At 41.9% G+C, this 22,310-nt stretch overlaps 1 long non-coding RNA gene across 1 annotated transcript; it reads left to right on the top strand.

The window, feature by feature from the left end:
• The first annotated feature begins 7,205 nt into the window (after positions 1 to 7,205).
• LOC132426561 (uncharacterized) lies at positions 7,206 to 21,912 on the top strand. Its single transcript, XR_009519725.1, has 3 exons — positions 7,206 to 7,301; positions 20,871 to 20,971; positions 21,726 to 21,912. It is a non-coding gene; the product is annotated as an uncharacterized lncRNA (long non-coding RNA).
• Positions 21,913 to 22,310: the final 398 nt, after the last annotated feature.

Below are 22,310 nucleotides of genomic sequence, written 5' to 3'. Positions count from 1 at the left end.
TGGGATTGACATGTATACACTGATGTGTGTTAAATGGATGACTAATAAGAACCTGCTGTATAAAAAAATAAATAAAATTAAATTTAAAAAAAATACAGTCTGTGCTCTGTACAGTAGCTCATTCCTATGCTCGAGTCTGCAAGTATGGAGAAATCAATCACCCTGAATCACATTCTGTTTGTGAACTTAGTGTGTCATGCATTTCTAGGGAGTCCATACCTCTGAGGAGTTTTAGTTGAGTTCCAATTTCAAATATGCTGTGTCCCAATAAATACACTCATTCCTGCCAGACTTAGGTCTGGAAAATATTGTCACTGTATAACTTATACAAATTGCTGTTTCTAAGCAACTACATATCAAGGATACATCAAATTTACCAAAAATATACTCTGGAATTCTCTGTGTCCCCAAACAGGGCTCCATAATGTGTGACTTCTGACCAATATAAATTCTTGTGGCTTCAGAGCATGAAGGAAATTTATCCAAGTTTTCCATCTCAGCTCCAAATGGCATAATGGCAGCTCAGTTGGAAACAGCACTCACAGGCCATTGCTCTGTGGAGCTGTGCTGCCTGCTGGCCCTCACGTTCCTTCAGAGGCTGAGCACTGAAACCTTGGCTGCTGCCAGCCCCCCTTCACCTGTAGACAGATGCCTGGATCCATGTGAGGCTGGCCCGAGGAAAGGCTGTTTGGGTATTTCCACATCTGGCAAGAGCCTCTGATCCAAGCCGTCCAAGACAAGATTGAGACCTGGTGTCTGAAGTTGACCTGTAGAGAAGGGAAGTGCTGCTCATAAAATCGCAGACTCTCTGGGCTAGACCTGGCCTTGGGGTTAGCCTGCTATCTAAAGGAAGGCCTGTGTCCCTAGCAGACCAAGACAAGCCCAGTGGGCAGGCTGCCCCCAGAGAAGAGGCTCTGCCAACGCAGTGGGACCATATTTTGACTGAGTCAAGAGGGGTGGCACAAATGCAAATCAAAACCACAATGTGATACTACGTCACATCCACTAGGATGGCGATTATGAAAAATAGCAACAATGAAAAGAAAAACAAACAAGCAAAACACCCAGAAAGTAACAAGTGTTGGCAAGGATGTGGAGAAATTGGAACCCTTGTGCATTTCTGGCAGGAATGTAAAATAGTGCAGCAGCTGTGGAAAACAGAATGGCAGTTCATCAAAACTTTAACATAGAATTACCATATGACCCAGCAGTTCCACTTCTGGGTATATACCTAAAAGAATTGAACAGAGACTCGAACGGATATTCATATACCAATGTTCATAGCAATAGTGAAAAGGTGAAAGCAACAAAAATGTTCATAGTCAGATGAATGGATCAACAAAATGTGGTATATCGATACAATGCAATATTATTCAACCTTAAAAAGGAATGAAATTCTGATGCATGCTACAACATGGCAGAACCTTGAAGACATTGTGCTAAATGAAATATGCAGGACATATTGTACGATTCCACTTATATGAGATAGCTCAGATAGTCAAATATTTTTTCTACTTTGCTTTATTTCTCTAGTCTTATTTGAACTGTATTTTTAAACATGAGTAAAAACATATATTGCAACTTATAAAATGTAAATTTTTGGTTCTTGTGTCCCTGGGAAAGTCTTTCATCCTGTTCCAGCATCATTTTCTTTTTTTTTTTCAATTTTATTATTATTTTTTATACAGCAGGTTCTTATTAGTTATCTATTTTATACATATTAGTGTATATATGTCAATCCCAATCTCCCAGTTCATCACACCACCACCACCCCGCTGCTTTCCCCCCTTGGTGTCCATACGTTTATTCTCTACACCTGTGTCTCTATTTCAGCCTTGCAAACCAGTTCATCTGTACCATTTTTCTAGATTCCACATATATGTGTTAATATACGATATTTGTTTCTCTTTCTGACTTACTTCACTCTGTATGACAGTCTCTAGGTCCATCCATGTCTCTACAAATGACCCAATTTCGTTCCTTTTTATGGCTGAGTAATATTCCATTGTATATATGTACCACATCTTTATCCATTTGTCTGTCCATGGGCATTTAGGTTACTTCCATGACCTGGCTATTGTAAATAGTGCTGCAATGAACATTGGGCTGCATGTGTCTTTCTGAATTATGGTTTTCGCTGGGTATATGTTCTATTTATAGTTTTTTAGGGAACCTCCATACTGTTCTCCATAGTGGCTGTATCAATTTACATTCCCACCAACAGTGCAAGAGGGTTCCCTTTTCTCCACACCCTCTCCAGCATTTGTTGTTTGTAGATTTTCTGATGATGGACAGTCTAACTGGTGTGAGGTGATACCTCATTGTAGTTTTGATTTGCATTTCTCTAATAATTAGTGATGTTGAGCAGCTTTTCATGTGCCTCTTGGCCATCTGTATGTCTTCTTTGGAGAAATGTCTATTTAGGTCTTCTGCCCATTTTTTTATTGGGTTATTTGTTTTTTAATATTGAGCTACATGAGCTGTTCATATATTTTGGAGATTAATCCTTTGTCCATTGATGCATTTGCAAATATTTTCTCCCACTCTGTGGGTTGTCTTTTTATCTTGTTTATAGTTTCCTTTGCTGTGCAAAAGCTTTTAAGTTTCATTAGGTCCCATTTGCTTATTTTTCTTTTTTTTTTTTTTTTTTTTTTTTGTGGTACGCGGGCCTCTCACTGCTGTGCCCTCTCCCATTTCAGAGCACAGGCTCCGGATGCACAGGCTCCGGACGCGCAGGCTCAGCGGCCATGGCTAACAGGCCCAGCCACTCCGTGGCATGCAGGATCCTCCCGGACCGGGGCACGAACCCGCGTCCCCTGCATCGGCAGGCGGACTCTCAACCACTGTGCCACCAGGGACGCCCCTATTTTTCTTTTCATTTCCATTACTTTAGAAGGTGGGTCAAAAAAAGATCTTGCTGTGATTTATGTCAAAGAGTGTTCTTCCTCTGTTTTCCTCTTACAGTTTTATAGTGTGCAGTCTTACATTTAGGTCTCTAATTCATTTTGAGGTTATTTTTGTGTATGGTGTTAGGGACTGTTCTAATTTCATTCTTTTACATGTTGTTGTCCAGTTTTCCCATTACCACTTATTGAAGAGACTGTCTTTTCTGCATTGTATATCCTTGCCTCCTTTGTCATAGATTAGGTGACCATAGGTGTGTGGGTTTATCTCTGGGCTTTCTATTCTGTTCCATAGATCTGTATTTCTGTTTTTGTGCCAGTACCGTATTGTCTTGATTACTGTAGCTTTGTACTATAGTCTGAAGTCAGGGAGTCTGATTCCTCCAGGTCCGTGTTTTCCCTCAAGATTGCTTTGGCTATTTGGGGTCTTTTGTGTCTCCATACAAATTTTAAGATTGTTTATGCTAGTTCCGTAAAAAATGCCATCAGTAATTTGATAGGGAATGCATTGAATCTGTAGATTGCTTTGGGTACTGTAGTCATTTTCATGATATTGATTCTTCCAATCCAAGAACGTGGTATATCTCACCATCTGTTTGTTTCATCTTTGATTACTTTCATGTTTGATTTCTTTCATGTCTTCAGTGTCTTAAGAGTTTTCTGAGGACAGGTCTTTTACCTGCTTAGGTAGGTTTATTCCTAGGTATTTTATTCTTTTGTTGCAGTGGTGAATGGGATTGTTTCTTTAATTTCTCTTTCTGATCTTTGTTGTTAGTGTATAGGAATGCAGGAGATTCTGTGCATTAATTTTGTATCCTGCGACTTTACCAAATTCATTGATTAACACTAGTAGTTTTCTGGTTGTTAGTAGTTTTCTGGTGGCTACTAGTTTTCTACTGGTTTTTAGGAATTATCTATGTATAGTATCATCTCATCTGCAAACAGGGACAATTTTACTTCTTCTTTTCCGATTTGTATTCCTTTTATTTCTTTCTCTTCTCTGATTGCCATGGCTAGGACTTCCAATACTGTCTTGAATAATAGTGGTGATAGTGGACATCCTTGTCTTGCTCCTGATCTTAGAGGAAATGCTCTCAGTTTTTCACCATTGAGAATGATGTTTGCTGTGGGTGTGTCATATATGGCCTTTATTATGTTGAGGTAGGTTGCCTCTGTGCCCACTTTCTGGAGAGTTTTTATCATAAATGGGTGTTGAATTTTGTCAAAAGCTTTTTCTGCATCTATTGAGATGATCATACGGTTTTTATTCTTCAAATTGTTAATATGGTGTCTCACATTGATTGATTTGCGTATATTGAAGAATCCTTGCATCCCTGGGATCAATCCCAATTGATTATGGTGTATGATCTTTTTAATGTGTTGTTCGATTCTGTTTGCTAGTATTTTGATGAGGATTTTTGCATCTATATTCATCAGTGATATTGGCCTGTAATTTTCTTTTTTTGTAGTATCTTTGTCTGGGTTTGGTATCAGGGTGATGGTGGCCTCGTACAATGAGCTTGGGAGTGTTCCTTCCTCTGCAATTTTTTGGAAGAGTTTGAGAAGCAGGGTGTTAGCTCTTCTCTGAATGTTTGATAGAATTCACCTGTGAAGCCATCTGGTCCTGGACTTTTGTTTGCTGGAAGATTTTTAATCACAGTTTCAATTTCATTACTTGTGATTGGCCTGTTCATATTTTCTATTTCTTCCTGGTTCAGTCTTGGAAGGCTATCCCTTTCTAAGAATTTGTCCATTTCTTCCAGGTTGTCCATTTTATTGGCATAGAGTTGCTTGTAGTAGTCTCTTAGGATGCTTTGTATTTCTGCGGTGTCTGTTGTAACTTCTCCTTTTTCATTTCTAATTTTATTGATGTGAGTCCTCTCCCTCTTTTTCTTGATGAGTCTGGCTAATGGTTTATCAATTTTGTTTATCTTCTCAAAGAACCAGCTTTTAGTTTTATTGATCTTTGCTATTGTTTTCTTTGTTTCTATTTCATTTATTTCTGCTCTGATCTTTATGATTTCTTTCCTTCTGCTAACTTTGCATTTTGTTTGTTCTTCTTTCTCTAGTTCCTTTAGGTGTAAGGTTAGATTATTTAGAGATTTTTCTTGTTTCTTAAAGTAGGCTTTTATAGCTGTAAGGTTCCCTCTTGGAACTGCTTTTGCTGCGTCCCATAGGTTTTGTATCATCGTGTTTTCATTGTCATTTGTCTCTAGGTGTTTTTTGATTTCCTCTTTGATTTCTTCAGTGATCTCTTAGTTATTTAGTAATGTATTGTTTAGCCTTCATGTGTTTGTATTTTTTACATTTGTTTCCCTGTAATTGATTTCTAATCTCATAGTGTTGTGGTTAGAAAAGATGCTTGATATGACTTCAATTTTCTTAAATTTACTGAGGGTTGATTTGTGATCCAAGATGTGATCTATCCTGCAAAATGTTCTGTGCACACTTGAGAAGAAAGTGTAATATGCTGTTTTTGGATGGAATGTCCTATAAATATCAATTAAATCTATCTGGTCTATTGTGTCGTTTAAAGCTTCTGTTTCCTTGTTTATTTTCATTTTGGATAATCTGTCCATTGGTGTGAATGAGGTGTTAAAGTCCCCAACTATTATTGTGTTACTGTCGATTTCCTCTTTTATAGCTGTTAGCAGTTGCCTTATGTATTGAGGTGCTCCTATGTTGGGTGCATGTATAGTTATAAATGTTATATCTTCTTCTTGGATTGATCTCTTGATCATTATGTAGTGTCCTTCCTTGTCTCTTGTAACATTCTTTATTTTAAAGTCTATTTTATCTGATATGAGTATTCCTACTCCAGTGTTCTTTTGATTTCCATTTGCATAGAATATCTTTTTCCATTCCCTCACTTTCAGTGTGAACGTGTCCCTAGGTCTGAAGTGGGTCTCTTGTAGACAGCATTTATATGGGTGTTGTTTTTGTATCCATTCAGTGAGCCTGTGTCTTTTGGTTGGAGCATTGAATCCATTCACGTGTAAGGTAATTATCGATATGTCTGTTCCTATGACCATGTTCTTAATTGTTTTGGGTTTGTTTTTGTAGGTCCTTTTCTTCTCTTGTGTTTCCCAATTAGAGAAGTTCCTTTAGCATTTGTTGTAGAGCTGGTTTGGTGGTGCTGAATTCTCTTATCTTTTGCTTGTCTGTAAAGCTTTTGATCTCTCCATCGAATCTGAATGAGATCCTTGCTGGGTAGAGTAATCTTGGTTGTATGTTCTTCCTTTTCATTACTTTAAGTATATCATGCCACTCCCTTCTGGCTAGTAGAGTTTCTGCTGAGAAATAAGCTGTTAACCTTATGGGAGTTCCCTTTTATGTTACTTGTTTTTTTTTTTCCTTGCTGCTTTCAATAATTTTTCTTTGTCTTTAATTTTTGCCTATTTGATTATTATGTGTCTCAGCATGTTTCTCCTTGGGTTTATCTGGTATGGAACTCTCTGCGCTTTCCGGACATGGGTGGGTATTTCCTTTCCCATGTTAGGGAAGTTTTCGACTATAATCTCTTCAAATATTTTCTTGGGTCCTTTCTTTCTCTCTTCTCCTCTAGGACACCTAAAATGCAAATGTTGTTGTGTTTAATATTGTCTCTTATGCTGTCTTCATTTCTTTTCATTCTTTTTTCTTTATTCTGTTCCACAGCTTTGAATTCCACCACTCTGTCTTCCAGGTCACTTATCCTTTCTTCTGCCTCAGTTATTCTTCTATTGATTCCTTCTAGTGTATTTTTCATATCAGTTATTGTATTGTTCATCTCTGTTTGTTTGTTCTTTAATTCTTCTAAGTTTTTGTTAAACATTTCTTGCATCTTCTCTATGTTTGCCTCCATTCTTTTTCCGAGGTCCTGGACCATGTTCACTATCATTATTCTGAATTCTTTTTCTGGAAGGTTGCCTATCTCCACTTCATTTAGTTGTTTTTCTGGGGTTTTGTCTTGTTCCTTCATCTGGTACATACCCCTCTGCCTTTTCATCTTGTCTGTCTTTCGGTGAATGTGGTTTTTGTTCCACAGGCTGCAGGATTGTAGTTCTTGCTTCTGCTGTCTGCCCTTTGGTGGATGAGGCTATCTAAGAGGTTTGTGCACGTTTCCTGATGGGAGGGGCTGGTGGTGGGTAGAGCTGACTGTTGCTCTAGTGGGAAGAGCTCAGTAAAACTTTAATCTGCTTGACTGCTTATGGGTGGGGCTGGGTTTTCTCCCTGTTGGTTGTTTGGCCTGAGGCAACTGAACACTGGAGCCTACCTGGGCTCTGTGGTGAGGCTAATGGACTCAGGGAGGGCTCATGCCAAGGAATGCTTCCCAGAACTTCTGCTGCCAGTGTCCTTGTCCCCACAGTGAGCCACAGCCACCCCCCACATCTGCAGGAGACCCTCCAACACTAGCAGGTAGGTCTGGTTCAGTCTCCCCTGGGGTCACTGCTCCTTTCCCTGTGTCCTGATGCACACACTACTTTGTGTGTGCCCTCCAGGAGTGGAGTCTCTGTTTCCCCCAGTCCTGTGGAAGTCCTGCAATCAAATCCCAGTAGCCTTCAAAGTGTGATTCTTTAGGAATTCCTTCTCCTGTTGCCCGACCCCAGGTTGGGAACCCTGACGTGGGGCTCAGAACCTTCACTCCAGTGGGTGGACTTCTGTGGTGTAAGTGTTCTCCAGTCTGTGAGTCACCTGCCCAGCAGTTATGGGATTTGATTTTACTGTGATTTCACCACTCCTACCTTCTCATTGTGGCTTCTCCTTTGTCTTTGGATGTGGGGTATCTTTTTTGGTGAATTCCAGTGTCTTCCTGTCAGTGGTTGTCCAGCAGCTAGCTGTGATTCTGGTGTTCTTGCAAGAGGGAGTGAGAGCAAATCCTTCTACTCCACCATCTTGGTTCTGGGCCTGGTTCCAGTTTCCCATAGGTTTTGGATCATCATGTTTTAATTGTCATTTGTCTCTAGGTAATTTTTGATTTTCTCTTTGATTTCTTCAGTGATCTCTTGGTTATTTAGTAATATATTGTTTAGCCTCCATGTGTTTGTGTTTTTTACGTTTTTTCCCCTATAATTTATTTCTAATCTCACAGCATTGTGGTCCGAAAAGATGCTTGATATCATTTCAGTTTTCTTAAATTTACCGAGACTTGATTTGTGACCCAAGATGTGATCTATCCTGGAGAATGTTCCTTGTGCACTTGAGAAGAAAGCGTAATTTGCTGTTTTCAGATGGAATGTCCTATAAATATCAGTTAAATCTCTCTGGTCTGTTGTGTCATTTAAAGCTTGTGTTTTCTTATTAATTTTCTGCCTGGATGATCTGTCCTTTGGTGTAAGTGAAGTGTTAAAGTCCCCCACTATTTTTGTGTTACTTTCTATTTTCTCTTTTATAGCTGTTAGCATTTGCCATATGTATTGAGGTGCTCCTATGTTGGGTGCATATATATTTATAATTGTTATATCTTCTTATATTGATCCCTTGATCATTACGTAATGTCCTTCCTTGTCTCTTGTAACATTCTTTATTTTAAAGTCTATTTATCTGATATGAGTATTGCTACTCCAGCTTTCTTTTGATTTCTATTTGCATAGAATATCTTTTTCCATCCCCTCACTTTCAGTCTGTATGTGTCCCTAGGTCTGAAGTGGGTCTCTTGTAGACAGCATATATATGGCTCTTGTTTTTGTATCCATTCAGCAAGCCTGTGTCTTTCTGTTGGAGCATTTAATCCATTCACATTTAAGGTAATTATCGATATGTATATTCCTATTATCATTTTCTTAATTGTTTGGGTTTGTTTTTGTGGTCCTTTTCTTCTCTTGTGTCTCCTACTTAGAGAAGTTCCTTTAGCATTTGTTGTAGAGCTGGTTTGGTGGTGCTGAATTCTCTCAGCTGTTGCTTGTCTGTAAAGCTTTTGATTTCCCCGTCGAATCTGAATGAGATCATTGCCAGGTAGAGTAATTTGGGTTGTAGTTTCTTCCTTTTCATCACTTTAAATGTATCATATCACTCTGTTCAGGCTTGTAGAGTTTCTGCTGAGAAATCAGCTGTTAACCTTATGGGAGTTCCCTTGTATGTTGTCATTTTTCCCTTCTTGCATTTAATAATTTTTCTTTGTCTTTAATTTTTGCCAGTTTGATTACTATGTGTCTTGGAGTGTTTCTCCTTGGGTTTATCCTGTATGGGACTCGCTGTGCTTCCTGGACTTGCGTGGCTATTTCCATTCCCATGTTAGGGAAGTTTTCGACTATCATCTCTTCAAATATTTTCTCAGGTCCTTTCTCTCTCTCTTCTCCTTCTGGAACACCTAAAATGCAAATGTTGTTGCGTTTAATGTTGTCCCAGAGGTCTCTTTGGCTGTCTTCATTTCTTTTCATTCTTTTTTCTTTACTCTGTTCCACAGCAGTGAATTCCACCATTCTCTCTTCCAGATCACTTATCCTTTCTTCTTCCTCAGTTATTCTGCTACTGATTCCTTCTAGTGTATTTTTCATTTCAGGTATTGTATTGTTCATCTCTGTTTGTTTGTTCTTTAATTCTTCTAGGTCTTTGTTAAACATTTCTTGCATCTTCTCGATCTTTGCCTCCATTCTTTTTCCAAGGTCTTGGATCATTTTCACTATCATTATTCTGAATTCTTTTTCTGGAATGTTGCCTATTTCCACTTTACTTAGTTGTTTTTGGTGGTTTTATCTTGTTCCTTCATCTGATACAAAGTCCTCTGCCTTTTCATTTTGTCTGTCTTTCTGTGAATATGGTTTTCATTCCACAGGCTGCAGGATCCTAGTTCTTCTTGCTTCTTCTCTCTGCCCTCTGGTGGATGAGGCTATCTCGATAGTCAAATTTATAGAGATAGAAAGGAGAATAGATATTGCAGGGAGGAAGTCAAGGGAGTTATTGTTTAATAAGTGCAGAGTATGGGAAGTTGAGAAGATGAAAAATTTTGATGATAGATACATGTGATGGTTGGACGACAGTGTGGAGGTACTTAATGTCACTGAACTGTATGCTTAAAAATTATTAAAATCGTAAATTTTATGTTAAATATATATTACTAAAAAAAAAACACAAAAAAACAAAAAAAGGAAGAGGGGTAATACCCAGGGCAGAGAAGGCCACTGTGGTGGCAAAGGGATGCAGCAGAGGAAGCCAGAGTCACCCCTGAAGGCCCTGGGCTTTCATCTGTTGCCATTCAGGCTTCAGCCTCCTTTTAGCGGATGGGGTCATGTGCGTGAAGTTTTACAGCAGGCATTAAAGCTGGTTCTGTGCCACTCTGGACCAAATGTCATCATAAATTCAGAGGGAGTAGAAGCATCATAAGCTTTAGTCAGGTTGAGTGCAGCTCTTTGTTCTTGCTTTGGTGGCTGTCAGAGGGTAGGAATTCACATTCAAGTTGACAAGTGTATGCTGTGCTCATTTTTCCTTAAAAGGTCATGCTTTTCTTCTTTGCTTTTTTTTTTCTCTCTCTCTCCTTAAGGGATAGTCATATGTTAAATCCATGTGCCTGTGTTAATGCAAAGGTGGAATTGCATATGGTGGCATGACCACTGCACAGGGTGGGAGGGACATAAGAGCCAAGGCCCTTAGGTGGCTTTGAGGGATGGGATGAGTTACAGAGGCCTATTGTATGGCTCTGTGAGATGGGGGGGCACGTGAGCTGAGACAGCCATGTGACTAAGAGGGATAGGGTGTGACTGCTGAAGTGGTGGGGAGGTGGTAGTACATGTTTACAAGAGCTGCAATCTAGAAATTCTCATACTGACCCTGGAAGGTGGACATGACTATAACTATCTCCATAAGTCAGATAAGAAAGTGAGGCTTAGAGAGAAAGGAACTCATCCATTTTGCTGCAGTGGAGTTGGAACCAGAACCATGTTTTCTTGGCCCAGGTCCAAGGCACTTAGTACCTGTTCTCAGGTACTATAACAATTGAGGTCCCAAACAGCTTATTGGTCTTCTCTGACGCATTACATTGTAAATTTGCAATATAGACATTCTGACCTAAACCAGAGTTATCATTGATATGAAGAGTGTAGCCATAATTCTGAGATGGCCCCTCTGGTGTTATGCCCAGTATAATCCCACCCCTTGAGTTGGGTAGGACCTGTGATCTGCTTCCAACCAATGGAATATGGTAAAGGTGATGAGAGAGCACTCCTGTGATTACATCGTGTTATATGGCAAAGGTGGTGAGCTTTTGCAGATGTAATGAAGGTCCCTAATCAGTTGACTTTGAGTGAAGCAAAAAGAAGAATGTCCTGGGTGGACCTGACCCAGACACTCCAAGCAGCAAAGCCTTTCCCAGTCACTTTCTGTCTTTCCCTCTCCCTCTCCCTCTCCCTCTCTTTCTTCATTGCTGGCTTTGAAGAAGCAGGATGCTATGAATTCTACAATCACAGGGAAGTAGATTCTGCTAACAACCTAAGGGATTTTAGAAGCAGATCATCCCTTAGTCCAGCCTTCAGATAAGAACAAAGTCAGACAACACCTTGACTCCTGACCTGGGAAAACCATGAAATAATATGGGTATTGTTTTAAGCTGATACATTGTGATAATTTGTTATGCAGCAATAGAAAAATAATTTAATAGATAAATAAATTGGATCTGTTAAAAAAATCTAGAAAGGAAAACAGTATTCTAAGGGGTAACCAGATGAACATAACATCAGGAGGTATCAGAACCCACCCACCGAGCTATTTCCTTATCCTCTTCAGCTCCGCTTAAATTTATATAAAGTTGTGGAGTCCACAAAGGGCTTTGGCACATACGATTTCTTTGAGTCTTTGTGACAACCCTGCAATGTATATATTTAAAATATACCCATTTCACAGATGAGGAAACCAAGACTCAGGTTCAGAGAGTAGTTCTTTTAAACACATTTATTAATCACTTTCTCTTTACCAGGTCTTATTCTAGGTACTGATGATACATCAATGAAAAGAACAAACAAAAGGAGCTTACATTATATGTAGTGGTGTTTAGAGCAGTAATTAAGTGATATATCTACAGATTAAAAGACCCAGTCAGCGTCTGGGTGAGCAAGGGGAAGAGTGAAAATCTGAACCTGGTCTGTCTAGCTTCAAAGTCTATGCTTTTTGCACTATAATAAAAATATTTCATTTTGATTCACTGCTCTGGTAGAAAGGAAATTTTTAATGTGTATACACATACTTTTCCCCACTCAACACTGTACTATATGGAAGGAAGTCACTATACACAGCTCACACTTAAGGAATGGGAGTTATGTTTCCCCTTCCTTTAGGGTGGAGTAACTATAAAATTTATTTGGAATTCTACTGCACAGGATATTTGTCTCTTCTCTCCTATTTATTTGTTTATTTATTCAGTCATTTACTTATATCAGTATGGACTCATAGATATTTATTTTACACTTTGGTTTATAATTCACTGCTACTTTATTTCTTGCTCAAATTGCTCCAGCTTTGGCCCCTGGGAGCTCTTTCAGTTGGCTCCTCCTGTGTCCCTTTGACATACCCCCATCACGGTTGTCACTGTTGTTTGAGCACTCCCTTACTTTCTGGCACTACAAGGTACTTCAGGCTCATTTTGTATATCTTTACCCCAGTCCGATAACCAACATTGCTCCAAGGAGCTCTGATTCCTTTTCTCGGAGAATGGCATTCAAAACCAAGATCTGGGTGCTAGGTGTGCTGATTGCTCCCAGGGCACTTCCCACCCCAGCCACGCCCACATGGCATATGGGATCCCAGTTCCCTGACCAGGGATCAAACCCGCGCCCCTGCAGTGGAAGCGTGGAGTCTTAACCACTGGACCTCCGGGGAAGTCCCCTCCCAGGGCACTTTTACTTTGTATTTTCAGGTTGAATATATTTGGTCCAGGTGCAGTAATCATGATTAAGTCTGCCATATTTTGAGTACAGGTTGATTCTAAAAGTTAAAAAATCAAACAGCAAAAGCATGAATTTGGACCCCTGCCTCACACCATATACAAAAAATTAACCCAAAGTGAACCAAAGACCTAACTATAAGAGCTAAAATTACAAAATACTTAGAAGAAAGCAATAGGCATATATCTTTGTGACCTTGGATTAAGTGATAATTTCTTAGATATGACACAAAGAGTACAAACAACCAGAGGACAAAACAGATAAGTTGGACTTCATCAAAATTTAAAACTTTTGTACTTCAAAGGGCACTATCAACAAAGTGAAAAGACAGCACATAGAATGGGACAAAATATTTGTAGATTATATATCTGATAAGAGTCTAGTATCCAGAATATATAAATAACTCTTGCAATTCAGCAATAAAAGACAACTTAATTTTCCAAACAAGATATACATTTTTAATTTTGATAAATGTTGTCAAAGGACTGTCCATGGAGGCTGGAGCAATTTACACTCCCTAGAGCAACCCATAGGAGTGCCTTGGCCCCACACCTTTTGCCAGCTGGGGGTGTTGTCAAACAATTTAGTCCTTATGAATCTCAAAGTGTCTCGCTATAGTTTTAATTCACATTTCTCTTAGGTGTAAGAGTGAGCATCGTTTCAGATATTTCTAAGCACATTTTCCTTTTCTGTGACTTGTCTGTCTGAGTTCTTTTTCCAGTTTTCTATTGGCTTTTTGGTCTACTTATTAAATTTTAGCGCTGCTTACATTATGTATATTACTAAAATTAGCCCTTTATTGATTTATGTGTTCAAATAATCTTTCCAATTGCCAGTTGTTTCCAATAAAACAATTTTCAACTGTTTTAAATTTGTTATGGCATTTTTTGCCATGCAGAGGAAAAATATTAGTTTTCATATAGTTGAATCTACCAAGCCCATATTAAAAAAATGATTTTTAGTTTTGTGAACGTGTACCTTCCCAACTCAGAGATTTACCCCAAAAAATTATATATATTTTTCTAGAACATTTTTATTTTACATTTTAAAATGTCCTCATATTTTATTCTAGAACATTTGCAAAAAATTTTTTCTGCTTAACTTTTATTTTATTTTATTTTTTTCTGCTTAGCTTTTAAATGAATAGTTTCTTACACTCTTTGCAAGAAATATAACATCACATATAATGTAACCTCTATGTAATAAAAGAGGGTGTTCCTTCAAGTGTTTCCAGAAACTCCTCTCTTGAGATTTCTTATTCTCTTGCTCCAGTCTGGTCTTGCCTCTCCAGGCCTCTTGTTACCTGGGAACTTCCTTCACTGCTTTCCTAGGTTGATGGAACTATTCATGGATCCCATGTCTTTTGTTTCTTTTCTCCCTCATTTTACTGTTGTATTTCCTTTTTGTCCCCCTACTCCCCTGGCGGAACTTGGACTCTTTGGAGCTTTGTGATTTAGGGCAAGTTATGTGACCTCCTTGGCTCTCAGCTTTCTTGCCTGTGAGGAAAACGCCTTCCCCACAGGGTGAATTGAGATGAGGGAATGAAGAGGGCTTAGGACAGAGGCTGGCATGTTGCGGCGGATCAAACATGGTGGCCAGTCCAGAGCTAACCACTGAGGTGGGTAGCATGGTGCTCGGCGCTCATCCTTCCTTTCTGCTCCTCCTGCCGCGCCCAGGACTTGACTCCTTCCATCTCTCACCCTCAAAGAAGGGTTATATAGGTATTCACACCAAAGCTGAATTCAAGGTGTCTCCAGGAATCAGAATAGTTCATGAAGTTTTTAAAAACTATTTATTATGGAAAATCTCAAACATACACAAAACTAGAAAGAACAGTATAATAAACCTCCATGGACCCAGCTATAGCATGTATCAATTCATAGGCAAATTTGTTTATTTATTTTTCAATTAATTTATTTATTTACTTTTGGCTGCATTGGGTCTTCGTTGGGTTGCACGGGCTTCTCATTGCAGTGGCTTCTTTTGTTGTGGAGCACGGGCTCTATGCTCAAGGGCTTTAGTAGTTGTGGCTCTCGGGCTCTAGAGCACAGGCTCAGTTGTAGCACACGGGCTTAGTTGCTCCCCGGCATGTGGGATCCTCCCCGACCAGGACTCGAACCCGTGTCCCCCGCATTGACAGGCAGATTTTTAACCACTGTGCCACCTGGGAAGCCCTAGGCATATTTATTTTATCTATACCTTCATGCATTCCCCATATCCCACTCTCCATACATATAGAATCATTTTGAACCAAATCTCAAATGATTTCATTCATAAATATTTCAGTGGATACCTCCAGAAGATAAGAATTAAACACACACACAAAATGCCATAATTGCACCTAAAAAATTAAGAACAATTTCTTAGTACCATCCAGTGTTTACATTGCTTGATTACATCACTGTTTTTAAAAAATAGTTGGTTTGGTCCAATCAAAATGCAAACAAAATCCACGTATAACATTTGGTTGCTGTGTCTTTTCTGGATTTTTTAGTCTAAAATTTCCTTCTCTGTCTTTTTTTCTTCCTCTTGCAATTTGCTTGTTGTTGGTTTTCTCTGGCAAGTATTGTCCTATTACCTAGAGTTGGCCGCATTCTGGAGATCACTGATTGCAACCCCAGGATATCATTAAACTTGGAGGCTGGTTCTTTGGTGCCTTTGGTCCAGTGCTCAGGCAGGAGAGGGCAGTCGGCGCAAGGAAAGTGCAGTGCTGTTGCTTTTTCTGTCCCTTGCTACATCAGTGCACTGACCAGACTTGCCACTAAAATGGTCTGGCCCTCCTCAGCATGCAGGGCTCCAGAGCGGTCACTGAGCTGGTGGAGTACGGGGAAGAAAGTTTCGGATCAGCTTGACGAAGAAGCTGCTTGTAGCTTCTGAATGGAATTTGAACCAAAGCAATAATAATGTCAGGTGTCAAAATGACCTTATAATTTACGTAAGTCATCCTATTTAACCCCATGTGGTCCTATGATCTAGGTGTTATGAGACTGTTTTACAGATGAAAAGACAAACTTAGAGAAGGAAAGCAACATGACCAAGATCACAGACTAAGTGGTGGAGACAGAAGTTTCCTGCCCTCTGAAAACGTCCAGCAAAGCCTAAACTGTCAGCTCGCAGGGGTGCCCAGGAGGAAATTCGACACCAGATGATGGATCTCCTTTCCTACACTAGAATGCTGGAACTTTCCATATATTGACCCATCCACCCATCCACCCATCCATCCATCCATCCATCCATCCATCACACTTTTCCTCATCCATCCACCAGACATTCAATGAGAGGATCCTATGACCCAGGCACTGAGCCAGGTGCTGGGGACACAGGGACGGATGGGACCCAGTTCAGGTCCTCAGGGTAGTCAGGGCCAATGTAAATACAAGTGGAGCAGCCAAAGATGCTGGTATTGGGCCTTCCTGCCGTGTTCTTCTCACGGACATAAGCAAAAGGGAGCTTGTAGTAGGGGTTCTGCCTGGGTATCAGAAAGCTCATCAGAGGATATGGCTCCTGAGATGTCTGTTGAGGGATTCATGGGAATGAGCCAGGCGAGGTGGAGAGGGTGAGGGGTGCGGACGGAAAAGAGAGGGCATTCCGAGCAGAAGAACTGCAGGTGCACAGGCCTGGAATCCAGGGAAAGTGAGCCCGTGGGAGGAACAGCAAGCATTTCAGAATGGCTACAGCAGAGGGTGTGAAGGACAGGGATGGTGTGAGGCCTTGGAGGCCCCGGGCGTGGTTATTTTCCAAGGCCCCATCCTCACACCATATCGTGCATGTTAAAATTCACCCACATTGCATATTAAATATGAGTTATATATAGCTATGAGGCCAGCTGCAAAGACAGTTGACATAAAGTTACATTTTGTAGACATTTAATTGCACATGTATTAAACTTGGTAGTCTTCTTGTTTTATCATTTTTGGTGAATGTACCTCTATATAGAAAGAGAGGCTCTGGAAATACATCTTTCTGTAGCTACATCTGCAATACCTAATTGATAAATTAGTCCTGGAGAGTGGATCGCTATGAAAGTGAGTCTGGAGCTGTGTGTGAGTTGCCATCCCAGTGGGCCTTGGGCTTCCTCGGGGGAGCTTTGCACCGGAAGCCTGGAAGGGTTTTAGGCAGGGGCAGCCTAGAAGGGCATCGGTGGGGGAGTCTGGAGGCAGGGAGCCCAGAGAGGAGGCCCAGGCAGGACCTGAGAGGCAAGATTAGAAAGAACGGTCTACATCTCCCCGAGCTGGCATGCATTTGCAGGCTCAACACTTTTCTCTTGTTCTGGAGCTGGGGCCTGGGATTCGAGGCCAAGCACTTGGCAGCAGAGGAAAGGGAGCCCTGCTTCCTCCAGAGGGCGTCACAGGACCACTTTTCGGGGCTGGGGGGCTGGGGCAGAGCGGCTGGGAGGTCCCTGAAAGGAGCTGGGCCAGCCAGAAGGGCTCCACCTTCCAGAGCAGGGCGGAGACTCAAGCTTGCCCAAAGCAAAGACCCAAGGGAATCCCGAGCCCGGCTGCTTCCAGCACCTGCATGGAAATCACAGATTAACCAGACGCCTCATCTTACCTAAGAGGAAACTGAGGCCTGGGAGTGGTGGGGCTTGCCCAGAGCCCCAGAGTATTTCAGGGGCAGGTCAGGACTGGAGGCCAGCTCTGTCCTGACACTTGCCCTCCCTTAATTAAGTGTAGGGCTCAGTACATTGCAGTGGTCAGAGACATTGCACACAATCATAATAAATATTGAGCACTTGCTACACGCCAGACACCTTGCTAAGCACTTTATATGTGTCTCCTTTCATCCTCATAACACCCCTGGAAGCTGGGTACTGTCACCCTCACAAGAAAACAGATGTCCTGAAGGTTAAGGCCATGCCTTGCCTGAAGTCACACAGCTGTGCTTAACAGAGCTGGGACCCCCAAAGGTCTCTCGGACTCAGCCCCACTACTTAGTTTTAAATTTGAGAGGGAAACAGCAATGCCTCCTTAATACTTTCTAAGAATACGTCATTGTATTTAATGAAGTAACTTCCTAGAGCTGGAAAATGGATTCATACACTATTCATATTTTCAGTAAGGATATTTTTGTTAGTTGACACTTAGCCAGGAAGTTAAATGAACCGGGACGCCTCTTGCCCCAAGCACTCTGGCTAGTTGGTTAATGGAGACTGCAGTGCCGGCAAAGTGGCTTTGGAGTGCAGGACATGGCGAACTGCCCTTCGCAGGGGCCTAAATCCAAACACCCAAATCCTCACGTTGGGGCAGGAAGGACCCTTAGAGATCAGCGCTTAGGGGGCACTGGGGCTCCAAGGTAGACCGAGACCCATCCGGGGTCACAGACTGATGAGTAGAACCAAAACTAGTACCCCGTGTACCTAAAGCCTGAACTCTTAACCTTGAAGCTCAACTGTAAACCAGCAAAGGAAAGCACTGTGACAGTAATGCAAATTCAAATTTGCTTTTCCATCTCCCAGGACAAGTAACAGAAAAGGCAAAACAAAGGAGCAATGAGAATGTCTATTTAAGACACACAGATGAGAATCTTAGCTTTGGCCATCTTGAAGGCAAACAAGGCACTTGAAGGATATCCCCCTCTCAACATTCATTCAATAAATATTTACTACGGGCACCGAGGAGACCACAGTGACAGGCTGTTCAAGGCCTCAGCTCTCAAGGAGCTTCTGTTCTAAGGATGAAGAGACACTGGGTTGTTTTCTTTTTGGGGGGGATGGGGGTTGGGGGGAACAGTAAACACAATATGAAAAGAGTGTTATGTGCTGTGAAGACAATACAACTGGATAATATGATGCGAGGAGGATAGAGGGGGACTGTTTAGCAGTCAGGTATGAGAACTTTGAATTGAGATCTGAATAAGGAGAAAGAAGGGTGTCCTGCTGGAAGAAAATCATTCTAGTCAGAGAGAAGAGCAAGTACAAAGGCCCTGAGGCAGGAAAGAAGCTTGGCATGTTGGACTATAGAAATACAACATGAGCCATGAATGTAATTTTAAATTCTCTAGTAGCCACATTTTTTTAATGAAACAAAAAGGTAAAATTAACTTTAATATATTTTATTTAGCTCAGTGTACAAACGTTTTTATTAATAAAATAATTACTTTTTCCATACTGATTCTTTGAACTCTGATGGATTGGGAGTACATTTCGGGTACTCAACAGCCACGCGCTCCTAGTGGCTAGTATTGGGCAGGCCTGTGGTCGGTGATGGGAGTCTTGGGAGGGCTTTAAACCCCAGGGATCACACTCATGGGTTATAATGATTCTGAGTATCTCACGACTAATCCTTAGAATCCCTGCGAAAGCCCCACTGGGGCTCTTTGGAGCAGCTCCTTCCTGGGGCAGGACGCTGCACACAGAGGGAAAAGCCCCCTGCTTTCCTCTCTTGGGGAGACTTCCTCCCTTCCTGGAGTCCGCTCGTTCTAGGGAAGCGAACGCCTGCCCACGTGGGAAAGCAGCATGGCTGGCCCTGAGCCGGGAGCCACCACCTGGGCCCCCTCTGCCAGGCCTTAGTTCCAGCCGCCGGTGTCCGCCCAAGTGAGGTGGGGCCTCTCCGCCAGCGGCCCGGCCACGCCCCTTGGACTCGGTTTTGATTTTCGGGTGCAGACAGGTCTACATTCCTCCGAAGAGGCCAGCCCAGGCATCATCAAAGCTGCTGAAATCAACAGTAACAGTAAGCCCGGACCTCGGTCTGCAGTTCCTGCGGGCGCCACGAGGGGCGCAAGAAGCTAAGGCCGGCGCTGGCTGCTCCCCAGCCCCTTGGCAGCCTCTCCTTCCCCACCTCCGCGTCTAACGCAGGCCGGCTAGCGCGACTCAGACCCCACTTCCCTCCAGCACAATGTTCCCTCCACCAGCCTCGCCCGGCAGGGCTACGTCCCCAGCGGTTGCTAGATGCCTTCATTTTCTAGGCCTTGGGCCTCTGCCAAAATGGCGGCAGGGGTGCCAGCTGTGAAGCAGCCAGAAACACAGGATGCAGGAGAGTAGATGTGCCTCTGGAGGCCCTTCTGCCTGCTGTGGTGATTGGTGGAGACAAACAGTGGTGAATCCAGAGTCTGCGCAGTTTGAACTGGAGCCAGGAACAAAAAAGATTCCACGGTTCGGGTGTTTTCACCCCGGAGGCTGAAATAACGGCAGAGGCCTGACTACCCACGTGGTGTCTGTGGCCAGAATAGGACCCACATAATAAAGGCTTAGATCAGGGAAGAGCCTTTCCCGTTCCGTGGGGCAATATCGTCATCAGGGCAACATCATCACTCTGCGAACTGACGTAGGTTCTTAACGGATGCCTTGCCTCTGACCTCGCCACATTTCTGTGTACTCCAAAGGCATCCCCCGCACATGGTGTGATCATACCCTGACTGCTGGCAAGTGCTAGACCCTGAAGGGACCTAGAGTTGGCCGATCCCCAGAAGACTAAGAGATTAGCCCAGCTGGCTCATCACCTCTTGGTTCACCCTCCCTCGAACATTTGTCAGCAAGAGAGGGCTGTTTTGGGTTTCTGGTAGGACAGTGAGCATGTTCATCTTTCTAAAAAAAACTTGGGTTACATGTGACCATGGTTTTGCAAGGAAGCACCCTAGCTTACCTCCAAAAGCCCTGAAAAATGGTACAGGCCAGCTGACTGGAGGGCGTACAAGTTGACATTTCCAAGCTGGAGGATGAGATCAAAAGACTGCTTTTCTGGAGAGATTCCAGTTAGGAGAATGTGAAGAAAGCAAGTCTTGGTCTGGGAGGAGCACATTCAGGAAATGGGTCATGAACAGGAAAGTCAAAGAAGACAGTTTGGAAGGAGCCGGAGGAAAATGTAGGATTTGGAAAAGGGAGGAAGAAGGAAGGGCTGCCTTTTGTTAAGTACCTTCTGCTCCTCCAGTAGTATCTGCTCCCCCTCTCAAAAGTATTGCATGTACTTCGAGTGTATTTAGTCCTTGTGGTTACACTCCGAGGCAGGTACACATCCATAATCTCCATTCCAAATTCCAGAAAGCGTAACAAATGAAAACACTTCTGTAACTTCTTTAGTGGTAGAATCTAACTTGAAATAATACGAGTCTTTATCCCACTCAGTATGAATATCTAGACTCTTGCTGCAAAAATAGTAGTGTGTTTGATTTTGTGTTGCAGACTCCAGTGGGATGTTACATAATACACAGTGTGTATGCTTGTCACCTTTCTAAAATCTGAAACGCTGAACTCTGAGACACAGCTGGCCTGGAGGGTTTTAGGTAAGAGATCGTGATGCTAGAGGATTCCCAGGGAAAGAGCTGAGGCTTAGCAAGAGAAGCCAATTGTCTTAGGCCGCAGAGGTGCCAAGTGACAGACTGAGAATTCCAGCTCTGGTCCCGTTTCAAGCAAGGGACTGTGACTCCATGAGGCTAAGCAAAGGCTGAGCCTGAATGGCAGTGAAATGGCCTGACTGGAGAGAAGATTGCATGGGTCATTCATGGTCTACAGACGCAAAGACCAACTAGCTGAGAATGAATCTGGAAGTCACGGGGAACCGCTGTACGCTTGAGAGACTTCAGTGTTTCTAGAAGGCTGGGACCTAGCCTTTGGGCACTGCCAGGTGCTTCAGCAGAGCAGCCCTGAGGTCTGGATCCAAAGATCCACAGCTCATTAGCAAAATTACTCTTTTTCTCTATGTATTAGTTTCTTCTTCTGTAGTGTGGAGACGATAATAATATTTGCCTCCTAGATTTGGTGTAACTATTAGATAAGAGATGCGTGAAAGCAATTAGCATAGTGCCTGGAACTTACTAAGCATTCAGTAAAGGTTAGCTGTGACTGTTATTCTCAAAATGGGGCGTGTACACCTCTCAGAGAGTTCCAGATCTCAGTATGGATGTGAGAATGTTCTTGGATTGCCAATTTTGCTTGTTTCCTAGTAATTTATTTTAATTTATTTTTTTAATTAATAAAGGCAGAATATGGTTTCATTTTTATTTTATTATTTTATTTTATTCTATTATTTCATTTCAGTTCATTTCATCTTATTTTTTGGCTGTGCTGCATGGCTTGTGGGATCTTAGTTCCCTGAGCAGGGATCGAACCTGGGCCCTCGGCAAGGAAAGCACGGAGTCCTAACCATTGAAATTCCCTTGGTTCCTAGTAATTTAAATCATTATTTTTTCACTATTAAAACTGTCACAGAAGTGAATATACTCAACTGAAGTGAATATACTCAACACTGAACTGCACACTTAAAAATGGTTAAGATGGTAAATTTTATGTTATGTGTATTTTACCACAATTAAAAATTAAGATTAAAAATAAAAACTAACCTGGCACAAGTATATGAGGAAATAGAATGCACAAGTACATGGATAAAATATATGAGATGGCAATGACTTTCTGGCTATTTGCGGGGCGGGGGAGGGGAGGATAGAGATTGAATGTGGGGGAGGTAGAGAGGCCAAGTTCACGAATCACAGATTGATGAGTATGAGAAACCCTCCTAGAGGCCTTGTTGTCCCATGCTGCTGAAATTGGTCCAGGGTTCTAGGGTTTGATGTTCTTTATAAATGTAGGCAAATGTAAGTTCTACAGATCTTCAGGACATGAAGG

This window comes from Delphinus delphis, chromosome 6, assembly GCF_949987515.2.
Source record: "Delphinus delphis chromosome 6, mDelDel1.2, whole genome shotgun sequence".
NCBI classification, from domain to species: Eukaryota; Metazoa; Chordata; class Mammalia; order Artiodactyla; family Delphinidae; genus Delphinus; species Delphinus delphis.
This window is presented reverse-complemented; position numbering and strand designations above follow the sequence as displayed.